This window comes from Leopardus geoffroyi, chromosome A2 (genome assembly GCF_018350155.1).
Source record: "Leopardus geoffroyi isolate Oge1 chromosome A2, O.geoffroyi_Oge1_pat1.0, whole genome shotgun sequence".
Lineage (NCBI taxonomy): Eukaryota > Metazoa > Chordata > Mammalia > Carnivora > Felidae > Leopardus > Leopardus geoffroyi.
In genome coordinates, this window is record NC_059331.1 from 150,750,198 (window position 1) to 150,771,550 (window position 21,353).

At 43.1% G+C, this 21,353-nt stretch overlaps 1 pseudogene; it reads right to left on the minus strand.

Moving 5' to 3' along the window:
* Nucleotides 1-18,392: 18,392 nt before the first annotated feature.
* LOC123607289 lies at nt 18,393-20,434 on the minus strand (annotated as a pseudogene).
* Nucleotides 20,435-21,353: the final 919 nt, after the last annotated feature.

Here is a 21,353-nt window from a genome sequence, read left to right on the forward strand (position 1 = left end):
CAAGCGGTTTGATGCCCTAATTGCAAAGGCCCTTCCAGCTCCAAGGGAAAGAGGGCACAGATAATTACAACCAGGGATAGTATGTGTTTAGTGGATTGAAAAACATGTTCTTTGAGCCTCAGGATTTCTTCTGCTGATTGCCTTTGGAGAATTCGGGAATTTTTTTAAAAAGACTAAAAAAAAAAACAGAGAGAGATTTCTATTTGGAATTCTACCAATTTAGTCATTAAATGGCCTGTTTGGGCGACAGCTAAAACAAAAAGAAAATAAGAACTCAGATTATTTCTAGATAAGAATCTATATGTGTAATTCTCTTCATCTACTCTTTGAGTACATGCACGAAGTTAATACAGGAACATTTTTCTTGGAATAAGAAAAAAAAAAAAAACCCTTGATACTAACCGTATGAATTCTCAGAGAAGGGGGACATTTTATTTGGTGCCAATTTATCTTTCTTCTTATTTACAGAGAACCATACTAGAGTTGGTTAGTGGTAAGAAGTAGAAAAGTGGGAGATAGTTTTGCTTATAAGTGCCTGTGGCTTTATTATGAAATCCTGGGTTCAAGACTGGATACATTTTTAAAAGTCTTCCACTTAGGGAAGAACACCATATCCAAAGGATTAGTGTGAATATTCACCATTAAAAATAGTTAACACTTATTTTAAGCCTGACGCTATTCTAAGCACCTTACATGGATTATAACATTTTATCCACTCCTCAGTCTTATGAAGTAAACACTATTACTATCTCCATTTTGCTGAAGCAGAAATAAAGCACAAAGAAGTTAAATAATTTGCCCAAGGTGACTTTATGGTTATGTTGAGATTTGTACCTTAGGTGGGCTGACTCCTGAGCCTGAGTTCATAAGTCCTATACTATACTGCTATAAATTATATATTTATATATTATGGGAAAGGAAGGATAATTTAATATAACAATATATTTAAAATAAGAGCTAAGTGGCCAAATACAGTCTGTAACACTTGTCTTGTACTTAAGAAGGTATAAATCTTAAATCATAGTAAATTGCTATTCGAATTTATGTTGCAATTAGACTAATCTTATCCTTTAATATCGATTCTGTTACAATGCAGATGGACCTAACAGACTTGAACTTGCATTCAGATTTCAAGCATTCTGATCATTTGTTGCCAGGACTATGCTAATGCTTGACAAACAATATGGTCTTGTTGGGAGACAATTCTCCGGGTCTCTTGCATTTGTGGATGTCCTGCAAGAGGAGGCACAGGGTTTCTTCTAGACTATCTTTTCAAGGATGTTCATATAGTAAATAGCCTTGGAAGATAGACATTGTATCTTCTCCTGGAGCAAAGAGCAGGCATGCTCTACTTACCACTGTACAATGTCCAGGTGCCCTAAGCTCAGGGCTCTCCTCCTCTAACAACTGATTGTGGGTGCAGGTGTCACCTGGCCCTCTTTATGTTGCTGTGTGGGGACTGTGGTTCAGGAAACTGGTACAAGAAAAATGCCAAAACATTTTGACGACTAATATTGCTGTGAATAACGAAGTCCTTTGTCTCTGACCCAGGAGTCTTATGTCTTCTGCCAGCATTCATGCACCTGCAGCATGTTAACTTGCTAGTTTGCAGGAAGGGTAAAACCTCAGACCTTTCATCAGTCTTGACACCTGTAGCTAGATTTTTTTATGTTATGAAAACATCATCACCATTACATAAATCAATAACACTTACCAAATGAATCTTTAAGTTGAACAAATGAATCACCTTTTAGTGAGAACCTATCAGGGGTTTTCACCCATGCTAGCCTCACAACAGCTCTTAAAGTATAGACTGTTATCCTCATTTTTCAAATGAGGAAACTGAGGTTTCGGGACGTTAAGTATTTTCTCCAATATCTTACAACTCGTAAATGTTAGAACTGAAGCTTGAGACTAGTCCAATGTTCTTTCTGTCACTATTGCCTCTTGAAACATTTTAGTTATAGAAATGTTAATTTTGGGGGCGCCTGGGTGGCTCAGTGGGTTAAACATTCGACTTCGGCTCAGGTCATGATCTCACAGTCTGTAAGTTCGAGCCCCGCGTTGGGCTCTGTGCTGACAACTCAGAGCCTGGAACCTGCTTTGGATTCTGTGTCTCCCTCTCTCTCTGCCCCTCCCCTGCTCATGCTCTGTCTCTCTCTGTCTCAAAAATAAATAAAAACATTAAAAAAATTAAAAAAAAGAAATGTTAATTTTCAAACTAAATTATAAAGGCCACTGGGAAAGGAAAAATGATTGTTTAAAGAGAAAATGTGAGCTTTAAACTAGAAGGAAGGGGAGAGGTGAAGAGTGAATATGCTAGAAAATAGAAAGAGAAGTGACAGAAAGGATGAAAAATGTCCAAATACCTTTTAGTGCAAATGTTGGGGTAAGGTCCCTAAAACTAGGGTTCAGGTTAGCAGGGGATTATGGGCTTGATGAAGGGGAATTGTGAAGATCCACAGAGAATCTCAAAGATAGTACCCAGAGTAAGGCCTGGAAGGAGACAATAGTCAAGTAAGCAAGCAAATGAGGCATTCATCAGAGTCCCCTGAAAAAAGTGAGATGAAGAAGGATATCAAGGCCTTCGTGCTTGCAGAGAGCAGATAGGAGAGATTTCTCAAAGCACTGGATTATTGTGATGTGGGCAGTCTTTTGTCACCATTGGGTGTTTGTCTGCTTAGTTTTGTTTTGGCACCAATGGCCTTCCTGTGTGCAGAAGGAAACTGTTAAGGGCCCCAGTCTGGTTTGGACAGAGCAACAGCAACCACCAGTTACCTTGGCCGGCCTTTAGGGGAGTGAACTCTATAAGGTACTTGTTCAAAGTCCAAGTCATCAAAGATACCTGCAGTGAGTTTTTGTGCCCTTGTTTTTATCTCTTCTCAATTCAGTTGTGCTTTGAGCCACAAACAGCCTTGGAAATAATAAAGGCTGCTGTTTCTTTTAACCCCCACTTTGGGTAGTAACCAAACAATATGGTTTTAGCATGTGGCCTCATAAGCATTGTCCGCCATATTTTGTTTTGTTCAGACTCACACTTTGCTCACTGATATTCTGCAAACGTTTGTCAGTGATGATGGCGGCATGCTGGTGAGCCCCCTGGTTCTTTGCTTCCTTGCAGAGCATGGATAAAATAATTTGGGAAAGTTTCTCTTCTTCAGGGGGCTGGGAAAAAATGATGAATGACTCCCTTGTTCTGATGCATCATTCTGTTTCCTACAAGGGGAAGAACTGACAGCTGCTAATCTCTATATTTTCATGAGCCCCACCTTGCTCTCTTATGAGATCACTTACTGTTGTAGAAAACATGTGCCATGGAGGTGAAGCAGAGTTTCATATTATTCATTAGGCTTGAGTTCCCATTAGTAACTCTTTTATAAAATAAACACTAGGCTCTGCAGAAATAGGGACCAAGAGCCCACTTCATACGAAGTACGATGATAAATGTCTCCTGTGGCCCTGGATTCCAACTCTTAACATCTGTGATCTCCCCGTCTCCATGGCAACATAAAGTAAATAATAAAAATAGCCCAAATCCAGGAAAAGCACAGCAGGGAATGTCTGTCCTGAAAGAAAACAAGTGCTTAACGTGCACTCACATACCAGCAAGAGGACCCATGTGAAACCTAACCGTTGATCGATAGGAAAACAACAGTTAGTGGATGTTGCAGAGCATGAAAGCAAGCAGACAAAAAAATGTCACACTGTTTGAAGAAGTGTTGTCTGCTTTCGATAGGAGGCCTGAAGGGAACATTGCTTCTTACATTCATGGGCTTGTACAGTAAGGATTTTACATTTTGTACAAATGTGTTTTGAATTATAAGCCTGTTATGTTACACTGTATTTAAAGGGAGCCATAGATTATAAAAGTAATAGTATCAAGCAAAGAGTTGGGAAGTGCCGATTTAGTTTTTGCCACATAGCTTCTTAGCAAAGTTGTGGTCTGCCAAATAGGCCTCCTGGGTCTCCTCCCTACCTGCACCTCAACAGGGTGCTGTTCCTCCTGTGCCCCCACCACTGGAGGGAGGCAAAATGGCATGCTGGGGAGGCTCTATAGACCCCACAGTTGGTGTGCGAGCAACAAAGCAGCCCTCTGGGGGAGAAGAACGTGCCCTCAGGGGCACAAGGAAACCCACAGGAATAGGGCATTTTCAAGAATGAAGATTGGGGGTTGATTTAATTTTCTAGTTAACTGTAGCAACTAACGCTGTGACTTAGGACCCTTCAATTCACTGAGCCTGGTGAAGTTCATCTGCAAAAAAAAAAAAAAAAGAGGGGGACTTTATGACCCTGGTGTCCCTGCCTGGAATTCTATAATTCTATCAATTGAGCACAAAGCATGATTTTGTTTCAGCTTTTGTGGATAAAAAACTAAAAATTTCTGGGTTTACTGGTCTACTGTAGCAAAAACTGTGCATTGAATACAACCAGATGGCAGTGCATGACTGTGTGACTGTGTGTGTGTGTGTGTGTGTGTGTGTGTGTGTGTGTGAGATGAGGTATAGGTGTGGCTTGGGGGAATGACTGAGAGGTCTCCAGCCAATCCCATTGACTAGCTGTGTGAGCTTGGACAAGTTACTCAACCCTCTTGGCCATAATGTCTCTATCCCTAATGGGGTTAATGGTTCTCACCTTACAGCATTGCTGTAGGAACAATTATAAATGATTAATACATGGTAGCTATTACATTTTTATGGATTTTGGATCAATTGTTTAAAGAATTTTTTTGATCATGTAGGTGAGATTCTATAGCTGTGAGGCCACTTGTCTAGTATGATTTATGGAAGGCAGCCTCAGGACCTTGTGATGGGAATCCCATTCGGCACCGAGTACGTGAATCTATACTGAAGATCTACCATGTGGATTTTTCTTTTGACTTCTTAAAAGTAGTTTTTTATTCTGATTATTTCCATTTTTCTCCCCAAAATAGAGTATAGCTAAACCATATTGGCTAATGTAATAGTCTAGAATGGTTGCATTCTGATAGGTAGAAGTTTCTACTGAGTCGTGCACAGACATTTTGCCATTTATTCAAAGGTGGCATTCAGATTAAAAGCTAACCAGAAGTCAACAGTCATGAAGATGGCCTTGGAGCAGGTTCTATTTATTGTTCCTTTCTTCCGGTTAAGTTTCTCTTTATCTCTTTCTCATCTTTTTGACCTTTCTCTTTCTCTTTGTTTTCTTTCTCCTGATCTTCTGATCTCAGTAGTCTCTTCTTTCCTACTCTGCACTGTGTATTCTGCAGTATTTTTGCTTTTCCTACTCCTTTACAACTCTTTATTCCATCTCTGCCCTCTTTTCCTTTTTATTTTCCATACTTTTATTTCCATGGATCCACAGGGCCTGTTGGATGGCTTTTTCTGTAAGACAAATAATGGAAGGACAGGCAGACTTTTCCTTGAATGTAGGAAATGGGACTTGCAGTTACCGGCTGGGGCTGAAGTTCCAGAGAAAGGTTGATGCCAAAGAATCCAGCTGTTGTGGATTTAGAGATAACAGGCTGAGAACTAGCAACTGCCTGGGGTCATAGTGACTTCAGGGGCACCAGGATTCTATCTAACCAAGGGAGGAGGGAATCAGTGACCACGATTAGAGAGGAAGGTGTTGTATTTGATCCAAAAGACTAATCCTGTGTTTGAGCTGCCTGACCTAAAAGGACTGGGAAAATGGCTATACAAAAAAGGCAACATTGATCTCTGTCCCAATTTTACCATCTACAACCCAAATAATATGTTAAGATAATTGTATTCAAATCCTTGGTCAAACACGAGCACTGGTTGATCTCTAATATTATCACCCCCTCCCCTGCGAAGTATTGCAGGCCTGAGTATTAAGGCCATCTCTACCAGTTATCAGCTGACTGACCTTAGATAATTACTTAACCTGCTCAAGGTTTGGTTCCAGCTGTAAAAAGGAATGACATCCTTACCTTGTCTAGTTGTGCCAGGGATTAATTAAACGAGATCACATGTGAAGTGCATTTGGGGTACTTTGAGGTTTCTATGCAATTTCTGCATTTTGACCTGGGACTTTAATTTTTTAGAAAAGGTTTGTTCATCTTATGGGTTGTTTAGTGTCAGTTTAGTTCAGCACCCTACCCACGTCATCTTGTCTTGACATTGAGTCAGAAATAAGATGGTGAGCCTCTCAGTATTGGGCTGTACACAACTGTTCGTGGCAGCCTTAAATCTAACCATACTTGGTACCCCCAGTATTCCCATTAGATTTACTAATGACTTGAGTTGTCCAGAATGGCAGAAGAAGTTAAGAATTGCAGGCTCAAAATCCATTTGAAATCTCATACTAGATCTGTTTAGAGTGGTAGTTCTCCAGTGGGAGTGATTTGTGTCTCCCAGGGGACATTTAATAATGTCTGGAGGTATTCTGGATTGTCACAAGTTGGGGAGTGGTGTGGGGCCTGCCACTGGTGTGTAATAGGTGGAGACCAGGGAGGCTGCTGAACATTCCACAATGCAAAGGATTGCCCTACCCAAAATTTCAATAGTGCTTAGGTTGAAAAACCCTAGATTAGAGGTAGCCAGTTACACAAAATCGCTTTGTAAATAACGGGATCCTTTTGGCTTTAGCATCTTACTATTCATTAAGTCCGAGAAAAAATCTAGATAGAGGAGGCATTCAATGGGATTTGAAAACCTTTCAACTGAGCTGCTGTTATGAATCAGAGAGGCATGTTTGCCTTTCGGACAAAAAGATCTGTAGCCTTTTGAATGCCAAAAAATTTGCTCAGGGTTTGCTATGCAGCGGCAGGAGAATCTGTCCATAAAAGGGATGGACTTTGCTGCCCAGAGGGATTCCCTTCAAGGGTTTCCCTTGTGAGCCTGAAAAATCACTGGGAAAGGGCAAGACTGGCCAGCCTCCTAGTTCCAGCCCTCCCTGAGGGGTGTTTATACTCCCCAGGAGGTGAGAGTGAAGAAGCTGTGGGGAAGGGACGGGACTCTAGCCCTAAAAAGGGGTTGTTTGGGAACCATCTTCTGCTTCTAAGATATGAAGATCAACCAGCTTAACTGTGAAAAGCCTCCAAAATGGGAAACTGGGTTTTATGCTCAGGGGAAGCTGGGAGGAAGCCTTCACTGAGGAGAGAGCACTAGGCTTCGAACTTCACCTCCTCCTGCTGCCTACTGACCTTGTGATCTTGAACAAAGAAAGGATAATAACTAAAATTACCACATGCCTACCATATGCCAGACTTATGCTAGCCTTGCATATGCAGTAGGATTTCACTGTATTTTTACATTAACATTTTGGAGTCACTTAGCTAAATCAGATAGTCAGTGGCTGGCTAAGTCTTCCTAGATTTGACTCCAAAGTCCATGTTTTTTCCACTGCATCACACTGTTTCCTCAAATCCTTAGCCTCTTTAGGCCTCTGTTTCCTTGCTTGTTAAATGCATGCAGTCAGACCACCTCGAAGGAATGGAAGAATCTTTGATGTCTCTGGCACGTGTTTGGCCCTGGCCTCTAGGGGGAGCTCAACACTACTCCCCCTCCTCTGCAGTGGTTGGTGTTTTAAGGACATTTATCAGCCATTACACCTGTTGGGGGGCATCAGTGTGCTGAGATAAAGGCTCTGTGCCCAACGCGGGGGCGGGGGGGGGGGTGGGGGGGGCGGCTTCTGCTTTCTCCTCTTTCTCTCTCTGAAACCACAGTCAACTCCATTTGCCCAGGGGTCGCAGAGGTGGGTGCACTCAACTCCCTCTCCCGTTTTCCCTTCCACTTCTGGGAAAGATGAGTTAGGTGGCATAGGGTTTGCTCCTCGGAACTGGGAAGACCTGTCGCCTCTTTCTCACTCTTCAGCCTGGCCTGAGTGCCTGTGCAGAAAGCCCAGGCTAGCTCATTTTGTAGGTGTCAAAGCAAAGGCCTCTTTTCTTCTGCTGGATGGAGCCTTTCCTTAATCCAACACTTTTGGACCTCGATGCAGAAACTGACAGAGACAGACCTCCTCAGGCTTCTCTTCTATGGAATAAAAGGAGGCTTCCATGGATTCATCCTAGTTCCTTGGATTCTACATTGCATATGGGACCCAAACCCAAATACTGTCTCTCTCAGGGAGGCTTTCAAAAGTGGGTGATTTAGGGCAGGATTTGGCTTTTCTTCAGATTCCAGACCACATATGGCATTAACATCACCTCTTAATTCTGGGGTACCCCAGTTGCTAAAAGTTGGTGCTTGAACAAATGTTACCCCTCCCTTAGATGTGAACAGAGCCTGAGAGATCATACAGTTTAGGGATTTTTAACTTAGGGTCCTACTGGAATTGGTACTACAGTGAACAGTTCCTCATTAGTTCACAGCTTTCCAAAAGTTTTGGCCAATGGAATAAAGCATGAGATATAAAAGGAGGATAATTCTCCATGTGAAAGAGAGGGACACATTTATCATTACAGTATGGCTGCATGGTCAATTTGAATTTTGAGGATTTGAAATACTCCAAGGCATTATTTATAAATGAAAAAAAAATTTTAATATAAAGCCCCTCTTTTTTTATGGAGGTAGAGATGAAGGGAAACCTCAAGAATCGTCTAATTCCAAATCTGTTTGGCTGAGTGAGTACAAAACCTTGGTTAGGCTGTGTGCTCCATGGTGGTTTGAAATTCCTCATGGTAGGAATAGCCACGCCCACCAGCTGTTGACTGCACTGTGTGAACACTCTGTTGTTTACATGCTCCAGAACTGTAAGCGAGCATGGTGCCTACAGCCTTGTTTTGTTTTGTTTTGTTTTGTTTTTGTTTTTTGTTTTGTTTTAATCATTTGTCGGTGCTCCAAGTGAAGATTGTCTTTATGTCACATGACAATGGCATCCAAATGCCTATTAAGTGGTAGATCTAGAGTTTTGGACTAAAATAGGGGTTGTTATACTTTTTCTGCAAGGGTCTGATAGCAAATGTGTTGGACTTTGCATGTCATACAGTCTCTGTCACAACCATTCATCTCTGCCATTAAAGCATGGAAGCAGCCATAGATAATACATAAATGAATGAGTGTGGCTGTGTTCTAATAAAACTTTACATATGGACACTAAAATATGAACTCTGTAAAATTTTCACTTGTCAAAGAAATTCTTTTGATTTTTTTTCTACTGTATAAAAATGTAAAGATCATTCTTAGCTGTGGGTTCTACAAAACCAGGGGATGGGCCAGATTTAGCCCACAGGTCATAGGTTTATGGTCCCTGAATTAGAAGTCGGTGTCATAAAATGCTACTAAGTAAGTTATTTATTGTGCTTTTATATATATATATTATTAAATATATATATTTATTTAAAAAAAATTTTTTTTTCAACGTTTATTTATTTTTGGGACAGAGAGAGACAGAGCATGAACGGGGGAGGGGCAGAGAGAGAGGGAGACACAGAATCGGAAACAGGCTCCAGGCTCTGAGCCATCAGCCCAGAGCCCGACGCGGGGCTCGAACTCACGGACCGCGAGATCGTGACCTGGCTGAAGTCGGACGCTTAACCGACTGCGCCACCCAGGCGCCCCTAAATATATATATTTAAATGTGTTTATTACTTAATATATATGCATGTATATTCACTTATTCCCATGGGAAATTAGTTTTGAGGAGGTGACATCAGACTGCTGTTGAGGCCCACTGGCACCATTCAATGAAGAACTGTATCAATTTTCAAATCACTATACCAGAAAGGGCAAAACTAGATGACACTATGAAATCTCATAAATGATAGTTGTATTAAATAGGTACCAAACTACAGAACCAAAGAGATCTAAAACTATGATGGCTTGAACAAGATAGAAATGCACATCTCTCTATGTAAGCGTCTGGGTGGGCAGCGAGAGGCTGGCACACACGTTCCTTCTATCTCATGTTTCTGTCAATCTCAGCTCTTACTTCATAGTTCCTGATGGCTGCTCCACCTCCCACCACCCACATTCTAGTCAGCAAGATGAGAGAAAGGGGAAGGGAAGGTACAGTTGGTTGTAATTTTTAGTTTTAAAAAACATGGCTTTCTACTTCCAGCCAAGATGGAACAACAAACTAGATTTGTAGTCTCTACCCAAAAACAACAAAAACTGACAAAACACATTAGACAATGGCTTTCAAGACATTGGACATCAGGTGACAAAGGACAGGGATCCCTGAGAGACAGGAAACAAATGAGGGGAACCCTAGAGTTGCCCCAGGCCATGGTGCCGGTAGGGGATATCCAGAGTTGAGGATTGGGCTGGGAGTCCCAGAAGCCCAAGTAGTTAGAATCCACAAGGCAGAGTATGGGAGAGGAGGAAGGTGCACAGAGAGACCACTCCGGAGATCCGTGGAGGGTTCTCCTCTCCCTGGGTCTCACCTGAACATTGATGACTGCATGTATGTGAGGAAAACAGCCAAGGCCTGTGAAAGAATCACCTGAGTGTATTAGCAGGACAACTCTTGAGAGCTCACAGAGTCAGGAATCGCTCCTCCTCCCACTAGCAGAGTAGAAAACCTTATAATTTGTGGGCCATCAGGTGGAATTCTCATGGGTTTTTGCCTCAGTGGTGAAGCAAAATGAACCCTAGATTAAACACTGCTCTGGTCCTACCAAAGCTTAAAATAAGGCCTAAAAGGCTCAGATTGTTTCTAAATGTAATGGGATGAATTTACATTACATTACATATCTTTGGGTGGCCTAAAGATATCAAGTCCTGATCCCTGGAACCTATCAGTGTTACCTTATTTGGAAAAAGTATCTTTACAGATGTGATAGCATTAAGAATCTTCAGATGAAGAGATCAACCTGGATTCTCCAGGTGGGCTCTAAATGCCATCTCAGTGTCCTTATAAGAAGAAGGCAAAGAGGGGCGCCTGGGTGGCACAGTCGGTTAAGCGTCCGACTTCAGCCAGGTCACGATCTCGCGGTCTGTGAGTTCGAGCCCCACGTCAGGCTCTGGGCTGATGGCTCAGAGCCTGGAGCCTGTTTCTGATTCTGTGTCTCCCTCTCTCTCTGCCCCTCCCCCGTTCATGCTCTGTCTCTCTCTGTCCCAAAAATAAATAAACATTGAAAAAAAAAATTAAAAAAAAAAAAGAAGGCAAAGAGAGACTAGATTTATACAGAGAAGAAAGCAATGGGAGGACAGAGTCTGATTGGAATGGTGACGACAGAGGAATATTGGGTACCACCAGAAGCTGGAAAGGCAAGAAAATGATTCTCTCTTAGATCCTCTGGAGATACTCTCCTGACACTTTGTATTCAGACTTTGGGCCCCCACAACTGTGAAAGAATATATGCCTACATATTTAAGCCAGTAAGTTTGAGGTAATTTGTTACAGTGGCATCAGGAGACTAATATACCAAGTAGCTTAACCAAACCCCATAACAAAACTCAAGAATGTTTATAGGAATACAAAGTTATTCAGCATCTGACAAGATAAAATTCACAGTATTTAACATCCAATCAAAAATTACCAGGCATGCACAAAAAAATGGAAAAAGATTCCATGCTCCTGATAGGAAGCACAAATATTAAAATGTTGATACTACCCAAAGCAATCTACATATTCAATGCAATCCCTATCAAAATAACACCAGCATTCTTCACAGAGCTAGAGCAAATAATCCTAAAATTTGTAAGCAACCAGAAAAGACCCTGAATAGCCAAAGCAATCTTGAAAAAGAAAACCAAAGCAGGAGGCATCACAATCCCGGACTTCAAGCTATATTACAAAGCTGTAATCATCAAGACAGTATGGTACTGGCACAAGAACAGACACTCAGATCAATGGAACAGAATAGAGCACCCAGAAATGGACCCACAAACATATGGCCAACTAATCTTTGACAAAGCAGGAAAGAATATCCAATGGAATAAAGACAATCTCTTCAGCAAGTGGTGCTGGGAAAACTGGACAGCGACATGCAGAAGAATGAACCTGGGCTACTTCCTTACACCAGACACAAAAATAAACTCAAAATGGATGAAAGACCTAAACGTAAGACAGGAAGCCATCAAAATCCTCGAGGAGAAAGCAGGCAAAAACGTTTTTGATCTTGGCCGCAGCAACTTCTTACTCAACACGTCTCTGGAGGCAAGGGAAACAAAAGCAAAAATGAACTACTGTGACTTCATCAAAATAAAAAGCTTCTGCACAGCGAAGGAAACAATCAGTAAAACTAAAAGATAACAGCCAGAATAGGAGAAGATATTTGCAAAGGACATATCAGATAAAGGGTAAGTATCCAAAATCTATAAAGAACTTATCAAACTCAACACCCAAAAAACAAATAATCCAGTGAAGAAATGGGCAAAAGACATGAATAGACACTTCTCCAAAGAAGACATCCAGATGGCCAACTGACACATGAAAAAATGCTCAACTTCACTCTCATCAGGGAAATACAAATCAAAACCACAATGAGATACCACCTCACCCTTGTCAGAATGGCTAATGTTAACAACTCAGGCAACAACAGATGTTGGCGAGGATGAGAAAGAGGATCTCTTTTGCATTGTTGGTGGGAATGCAAGCTGGTCCAGCCACTCTGGAAAACAGTATGGAGGTTCCTCAAAAAACTAAAAATAGAACTACCCTATGACTCAGCAATTACACTACTAGGTATTTATCCAAGGGATACAAGTGTGCTGTTGCAAAGGGACACATGCACCCCCATGTTTATAGCAGCACTATCAACAATAGCCAAAGTATGGAAAGAGCCCAAATGTCCATCGATGGACGAATGGATAAAGAAGATGTGGTATACATACACACACACACACACACACACACACACACACACACACACACAATGAAGTATTACTCGGTAATCAAAAAGAATGACATCTTGCCATCTGCAACTACGTGGATGGAACTGGAGGGTATTTGTAAAATTAGTCAGAGAAAGACAAACATCATATGACTTCACTCATATGAGGACTTTAAGAGACAAAACAGATGAACATAAGGGAAGGGAAACAAAAATAATATAAAAACAGGGAGGGAGACAAAACATAAAAGACTCATAAAGAACAAACTGAGGGTTACTGGAGGGGTTGTGGGAGGGGGGATGGGCTAAATGGGTAAGGAGCAGTAAGGAATCTACTCCTGAAATCATTGTTGCACCATATGCTAACTAATTCAGATGTAAATTAAAAAAAAACTAAATTAAAAAAATAGAAAAAAAAGAAAAAGAAAAAAAATTACCAGGCACGCAAAAAAGCTGAAAAACAACAACAATACATAATGAAAAGAAAAATCAATCAACTGACCCAGAAAAGATACAAACAAAAGAATCAACATCCACCCTTTCTTTTTAAGATCAGGACCTGATGCTGCTGAGGGTACAGCTAAAATCCAAGTTCTATTACCAAAAGCTGAAATGGAGAACACCGGCACACAGCTGGCAGTCCCAGCCATGAGAGTGAAAAACTTGTCTCACCAGTTGTATTCGTCAGGGTTTTATAGTTGCAAACAACTGAAACAGATGTGGTTGATTTAAGCAGAAAAAAAGCATTTAATAAAAGGATATTGTGTATTTCACAGACCACAGAGCCAGTCTTAGGAACTGAGCAGGAACAAATGGGGCCTGGCAGCAGCCAGGACGGCAGCCAAACTCTTGCACCGGAGCCCATCTAGCGAGGATAACGCTGGACGCCACAGCCTGCCCTCTGAAGTCATACGTGCCGCTGCTGCTCCTAAACAGCACTGTTGACACTGCTGCTGCCAACCACCAGACAGGACACTCCTCTTCCCTTCTACGTACCATGAGCTGAAGGCTGCAATGCATGTGTCTGATGGACAGAGTCTCAGTCAGAGCTTGAGCCCCAAGTGCAAGGGCCACTGGGAGAGTGTCTTCAGCTCCTGCAAAGCGAGGCAAGTTTTGCCTGGGATCAAGATGTACAGGAAAAGAAGTCTGCTCAAAACTGCGAAGGTGCAGGATGTGAACAGCCTAATTCTACTACTGCTACCACTACTACTATTACTAATAGTAATTGACAAGGGTCCATTCCATGACTTCAGATCTACCAACATTAGTGAGCCATGAGGGCAGGACGGAGGGGAGATGTTAGCAGTAGTAACCCATCTTCTGCTCTTCAGGACCTAGTTTTGTCACTCATCTAAGCTCTTCTTCGCTTTTCATTCCTAAGGAATACGCTGTAGTCAGACATATTTGAGAATTACGAGATCATTAGGAAGTAAATCATCTACGTCTGTGCTATTAACTTCCTATATTTGGTGATTTGCTTTACTAACCTTTGTTCCTTTACGGACATCCTATTGGCTACAAACTTTTGTAGCCAGGACGGGGAAAAATAAAATCTAAAAGGAGATTGGCAGGTAGTTAAATGTACTACTCTTTCCTTTGCACTGTGGTATTTAGTGTAGGGAATGACTTTGACCCTGTTTTAGCCCTGACCAATTTGCTTCCCAGATTAATTAAGTCTTTGATCTGTGATAATTCTTAAGCAGCCACCCTCATTCTTGTTGACTGAAAGGAAGTATTAGATTAAAAAATATCTGTCGGGAAAGGTCAGTATTTTTGACAGCTGCAATAGTATGATTTAAGAGTAATAGAAGGTCTCTACATTTTCTCCATAGTTCTGTCCTTTGAAGTTAATTCCTTGGACCCTTTCCACAAGGCCCTCATTAAAATACAAAAATCACGTAAGTGACAACACATAAAACGGTTATCACTTTTAACACCTTGAAGGAGTTTTTCAAGTAGTAGCTAACACTTATTTGGTACTACAGAGTGCTTCATGCAGTTTAACTCATCAATCTTCACAAAAGCCCTGTCATAGGGTATTATTATTATTCTTTTTCTACAGATGAGCAAAGTGAGGGATAGAGAGTCAAATAACTTGCCCAAGGTTGCACAGCTATTAAGTAGCGTAGCTGGGATCCAAATCCCCAGAGTCGGTCTCCAACGCCCACCTGTTTAGCCTGTGTCCTTTGCTGCCTATCACCTAGGAGAGAGGTGACAGGAATAGGACACAGGGCAGATAAATGCTGACACAAGGGAGGAGGGAGCCCCGGTCCAGTGCCCACGGAGGGCAGGCCTGAGTCCAAGTAGGAACTCTTCCAAGAGGACACATAGGAAAGATCTGGAGGGCTGACGCAGCATAAATCACCCCTTGGCCAAGGTTCCCTCCCGTCTTCCTGGCTGGTGGACCTTAGCCCTTTTATGCAGGCTGGCTCTGACTTCAGGGCTCTGCCTTCTGAAGGACTTATCAATTACTTTCACACCTAATAAAACTGGCAGACTCTGTCTGCCCCCTTGTCCAAGGACAAAGAGGGAAGGGCAGTATTAAGGGGAAATGTGAGTGATCCTTAAGGAAATATGAATGACCTATTGGAAGCAAGGTCAGCAACATGCATAACAGTGGGGCAAGCTCCTGAAGAGAGAGAATACCTGTTGGTGCCATTGCTAAATCTAGATGTCTGGATGGAGAATCCAGCAGTGGGATTTATGCCTCTGGATGGCAGGCTCCATGGACTATAAGCCCCAGAGCCCTTTCACTGGAGAGAGGCAGTCACAAGCACCACATAAGCCCAAATATTCACAGATGTGAAGCCACAACGTTACCACCACTGCTTCTGCTGGGGAATTTACTAGTCCCAAAGTAAATAATGAGTTTTAGTTCTGGGGAACTGTCCTTTCATAGAAAAGACCAGAATCCAAGCCAGGATTCAAATCTCATCCTGATTGTTTGCCTCTGTCTCTGTCCTTTCCTCCCTCCTTCTGTCCCTCTCTCTTTCTCACAGCATCCATGGTATCTGATTCTAAATATAGCTCAAACAACCAGAAACACTAGAAGATAAATAAAGAGAACTAAAATGAAAGAGCATCGGGCAATTCTTTCGTTTTCCTAACCAGACCAGACAATGGAGAAATACAGAAAAGCTTCTGCCAAATCCATCATGCTATGACTCCAACTTCCCAATTCTTTCATCATCAAAAGAGAGTCAGTAGTCAGGTACTATCAGCAGAAATAGGCTTTATAAGTAGTAATGCAAGCACTGTGATTTAAGCCTCTTAAAAAACCCAGACTTACAGCACTTAGACTGATAACAGATTATATCTCAGAAATGTCTTCTATCTGGCATCCTGTCTCTTGAAGAAACACAGAAACTAGTAATATGGATTAGTTTATTTATACATTTTTGGCCTTATTCATCTTCTAGAATTAGAAAAAAATTAAAACATTGACTGGTTAATACCATAATTAGGAACAACACAAGTTACAAAATAGCAACGTAGAAGGTAATTTTAGGATTAAAATAGATTTTTGGCTTCCACGATTCATAAGATTTTATTTGTCAGACAGGCTGGCATTTGTGTGAGGGTGGGTGGGAAGGGAGCAAGTGCTGGGGGGTAGGGAGACTCCCAGATTTAGAGAGCATAGACCCAAATGAAAACTGCTTTTTTTTTTTCACATCGGTGGAATTTGCATGATCATAATTCTTATTTTACTAATGTTTTACAGTAAGTGTGGGGAGTATAGACAGGATGGAGTAAGGGAAAGAGGAAAAATATCTCTCCAGTTCCTTGAATTACTGAAGCTTGTACTAGAATAAGAAAGTTCAGTAAAAGTATAATGTTCCTGTTACCACAGAGTTCCTGTTCCCACAGAGCTCTTAGTGGAGATGTGTGACAGAGACAGGGCGACTCTTTAGGTCTGGTAGAAGTGACTGTGGATAGAGAATTAATCCTACATCAGACTTGGCACATGTGGAACACTGTGCAATGTAGCTGCTATACAACTGAGCAGATGAAAAGCTGACTCTCCAGAATGTACTTCCTAGCACGTGAGTAGGAGCACGTATGCCCCTTCTCTGGTCTCAGTGTCTCTTCCTCCTCGGCGGAGAAGGGACACCCTACAAACCATGCAGCAGTGGTAAAACTATTGGGCAAGACTCTTTTAGAAAAAAGAAAGATTTTTTTTTTTTTTCCTGGTGGTGTTCATTGACCAGAAGTGACTTCTTTGACTTTAGGGCAGTAGCATTGTGTCCTGGAGATAACATAATCTACACTCAACACTCTTAAGAGGCATAGGAGAGTGAGGACCTAGACTAGTAGGAAGGGTAATATGTGGGTTCCATCTAAGGATAAGGGCACAGGGGCGCCTGGGTGGCGCAGTCGGTTAAGCGTCCGACTTCAGCCAGGTCACGATCTCGCGGTCCGTGAGTTCGAGCCCCGTGTCGGGCTCTGGGCTGATGGCTCAGAGCCTGGAGCCTGTTTCTGATTCTGTGTCTCCCTCTCTCTCTGCCCCTCCCCCGTTCATGCTCTGTCTCTCTCTGTCCCAAAAATAAATAAACGTCGAAAAAAAAAATTAAAATAAGGATAAGGGCACAAAACAGCTAATTCTGTGTCACCACAAAAGAACTGCCACAGATAAATGAGACCTTCGTTCTTTCCATTCACACAAAAACTCACCTTTTCCAGCTTATGCTACTAAATTCTAAGGTCAGCTGAATCACAGCTCAGGATACTATTCCTGTGTTTCCACAGCTACGGTGAAAAGCTACATTCCTAATAGTTTTTTTTTCCCCCCTAATTAAATGGATTTGAATAAGCTGAAAGCCTAAAATCTAGGGACTCTTCATTATTTTATTTATTGGGGGAAATCCTTAAAACTTGTACTGCCATTTTTCTTTTACTTACAAAATTGGAAGGATATGAAATGCATAGTGAGAATTTATTACACAAATCATAGAAATGTTCAATGTGAATCTAATTTTATCCATTGGGCAAAGAAACAAAAGGGGGTAAGTTCTTTCAAGAAGAATCCCAATGCATTTAAGGTGAAGAATACTACACTAGCTTCCCCCCCTTAGTTGGGGGGGGGGAAGGATATGTGGAATTGAACATGATAGGAAGCAAAGTGTCCATTAAACAAACACCTATAATTTGTGAAACAGTTCTGTCAGAGTGGTGTGAGGCATGGATCATTGGTTTATCTTTGGCAGTGATCTCATGTTTTAGGTAACTAGAATGAGATTATATAGCTGGGCAATGGCTGGCATAGTGAGTGGATATAGGTTTTAACTTCAATTCATAGCAAATGATGATCACAGATTTAGCACCTTAGTTTGTACCTCCTCTGTACCTGAATCATCTATTGCTGTGAACCTTGAGCTTTAGGTGAGAAGGCTGGGTTCTTCGATAACTCCTCTGTGATTACTCAAGGACTGTAGTTTGCTCCAACTCAAGGGGTGGTTTTCTTGTTACAGAAAGTATGCGATGCTAAATAGGAGACTGAAGTCTTGAAGACATTTTACGGTGGTGACAGGTGTTTTGATTCAGGAGTAGGATCTTTAACAAGTCTAATGCGTATTATCCCCCCTTTTAAAGATTTCATTTTTTAAATTAATCGCTACACCTAACGTGGGCTTGAACCCACAACCGTGAGATCAAGAGTCACAGGCTCTACCGACTAAGCCAGCCAGGCGCCCCTACATATTATCTCCTTTTAAACATTAAGTTTTTTTAAGCACCAGAATTATATTTTTTGTCTTGAGATAGTGCTTTCTTCTATATTTGATTTCTTGGTTTCCTTGGTAGAATCCTATGGTCTCTTCCAATATTTCTTCAAAATCTCCCCCTATCTGGAAGTTTTTCTTACAGGCTATCTTAGAAATCTTCTCTTAAGAGACAGACCAGTGGATGAGTCTTTGGAGGTCGTAAAACTGAGGATTCTAGGTGGACACAGATAACCTAGATCGGAAGGGGGATTCAGTCCTAAAATGCTTAATCCACTGGCGCTAAAACGTGGGTCTTCACTTTACAGTAGCTCCCCATAAAGCTGCTATCTCCATACCAAGAGCCATTTTGACGCTGTGCAAGTCCTGGTATTCCTGAAGGTGGCAAGCCATGTCACACTCTTGGTGACATCACCCTGCAGCGGCCCAACACTATCCTGGCAGCTGGCCGTGTCTGCACTGTGCCGCTCTCCAGCTCCAGCCTCTCCAACACTCGTTGGCCCCACGCAGCCCCTCAGTCTCGACCGTGCATGCCTGCAGTTCGCACCGGTACTCGTGAATCTCTTTGCGGCCGGCCCTGCTGGCCTCCGCGCTTCGTGCCGCCTACTAGCTCAGGCTGGCAAACCTGGACTTGCACATTCCTCCACTGACCTAGGGGCCAGGGAACCTCAGCGCCGAACTGAAGTGTGGTGTGGCCACAGCCACGCTCACGTCGGCCGAGGCCTGCGACGACACCTACAGTGTGGCCAGCGGCTCAGCCACCTCCTCATCTTGCACCTGGCGCACGAAGGCCAGGTCGTCTAGCAGCGACTCCAGCCTCTTCTCCAGGTCCAGGCGGGCCAGCGAGGTGCCATCCACATCACGCTGCCACGCCTCCGGGCACCCTTGGCTCGCCTCCTCGCAGCCTGACCGCAACCGCCACGCCTCGTCCGCCGGGCCGACGCGCTCAAGCGACGCCCGCGCCTGCGCCGAGCCCGCCTCCTACAGCTGCGCGCGCAGCTCGTGCCGGAAGAGCTCACCAAGCGCGTCGGGCCGACGTGGCGCTGCCCCAGCGCGGTCGCCTCGGCTTGGATCCGTCTTCTACTTCCTGCGTTGGTGCGTCTCCTCCGTGAATACGGCAAAAGCGGTCGTCGAGGCCTTGCAGCTGCTCTGTCTCCTGGGTGCGCGCAGCTGCCGGACTCGTGTCCGGCCCGTCGGATGCCGCAGGGCCACGGGCGGTGGGCCGGGCGCAGGCCGAGCGAGGAGGCCCAGGAGGCCTCATTGCAGTGGGACAGCGACTGCGAGATACCTGTGTCACCGGCACTGGAGAGTCACGAGGACAGCCAAGGGCCATCTCCCAACACCTTGTGGTAGCAGGACGAGGCGCACAGGTAGTGCTCCGAGTTGAACGAAGCTTAAGGGCTGGGAGAGCAGCTGCGGCGGAAGCTGCAGAGGAGTCTGCTTTCACGAGGCGCGTGAGACAGGCCCAGGAAGGCTGCCCTTACCCAGTCCCACCTGCACGCCTACTCCACCCATCCATACCACACCCCTCGACCACTGTCACCTCCAGCATCTGGTCTTCCTCCCTCGTCTCCCCCTCGTCCCATCTGTCCATCCTACACGTGTCTGCTTCTGGTACTCCTTCTCCAGCTTGTCCTGGCCCCTTATACAGCCTCCACCTCCTCCATGGCTAAACTGCCGTTCTGGTATCTTGATTGGAGCTTCTCCCGCCTGCCCTGAAGCTTTGCTCAATTTGACATAATCGCCCTCTCTTTCTCTCTTTGGCGTCACCACTGGCTCTTGCTCTCCGACTGTAATCATACTCAGGTTTATCGTATCCAAAACTAGCCAAACAAACAAGAAAACCGAACCCACAAATATACACATGAACAAAGCCACTTTCCCGCCGCTCTGCTGCCCCCCTAAGCAAGGGCCTTCCTTCGTTCTCTTCATCACAAAACTTCTGTAAAAAGTCATCTTTGCCACCGGCTTCCGTGCGGATATCACCCACTCCCTTCATCTTTGTAATCTGGCTTTAGCTCTTCTCACTCCATCATAATTTTTTGAAGGTCGATAGCTGCTTACCAAATGCAGTGTTTTGTTTTTTATTCTTATTTTCCCTAATCACTTTATATGATTTTCCCTGTTTTCTCATGCCTTATTGCTCCCCACACCTGTAAAATTCTCCCCACCTTTGGCTCCCCCAATAATGTTTTCTTATATCTCTTTTTATCCCTATGCCTCCTCATCTTATTTTCCAACTTGAAATATAGGTTTCCCTTAAGAATTTGCCCTTGGCCCTCCACTCCATCCTCACTTCTATATGGTCTCTTGGTGAACTCATTCAGTCTCATGGCTTTAATTCTTCCTTGTTTGTGACTTATTTCTGAAACCCCATTTCTAGCCCTGACAACTCCTCATTGGAAGTTTCCACCCATACATTCTACCAGTGTGTTGATGTTAACAGATTCAAATCTAAATCATTATTTTCTTTCCTGAACATTTATTCCTGTTTCTGTTAATTAAGATCTTTCTCATTGCACCAGCTCAAAACTTTTTTTTTAATGTTTATTTATTTTTGAGAGAGAGAGAGAGAGAGAGACAGATTGATCACAAACGGGGGAAGGGCAGAAAGAGAGGGAGACACAGAATCCAAAGCAGGCTCCAGACTCTGAGCTGTGAGCATAGAGCCCGACATGGGGCTCGAAGCCACGAACTATGAGATCATGACTTGAGACTAAGTTGGATGCTTAACCGACTGAGCCACCCAGGTGCTCCTCAAAACTTTGATAGAATCTTTAATTCTCCCCTTACTTTTGTCCCACATCTGTTAAGTGGTCAAGTTCTAGTAATTTTGTTTTGAAACATACATATTTTGTGTTCATTCTTTCCTCTTTATTCCTGCTAGTACCTTCTAGTACAATACCTGGCTTCCTCCT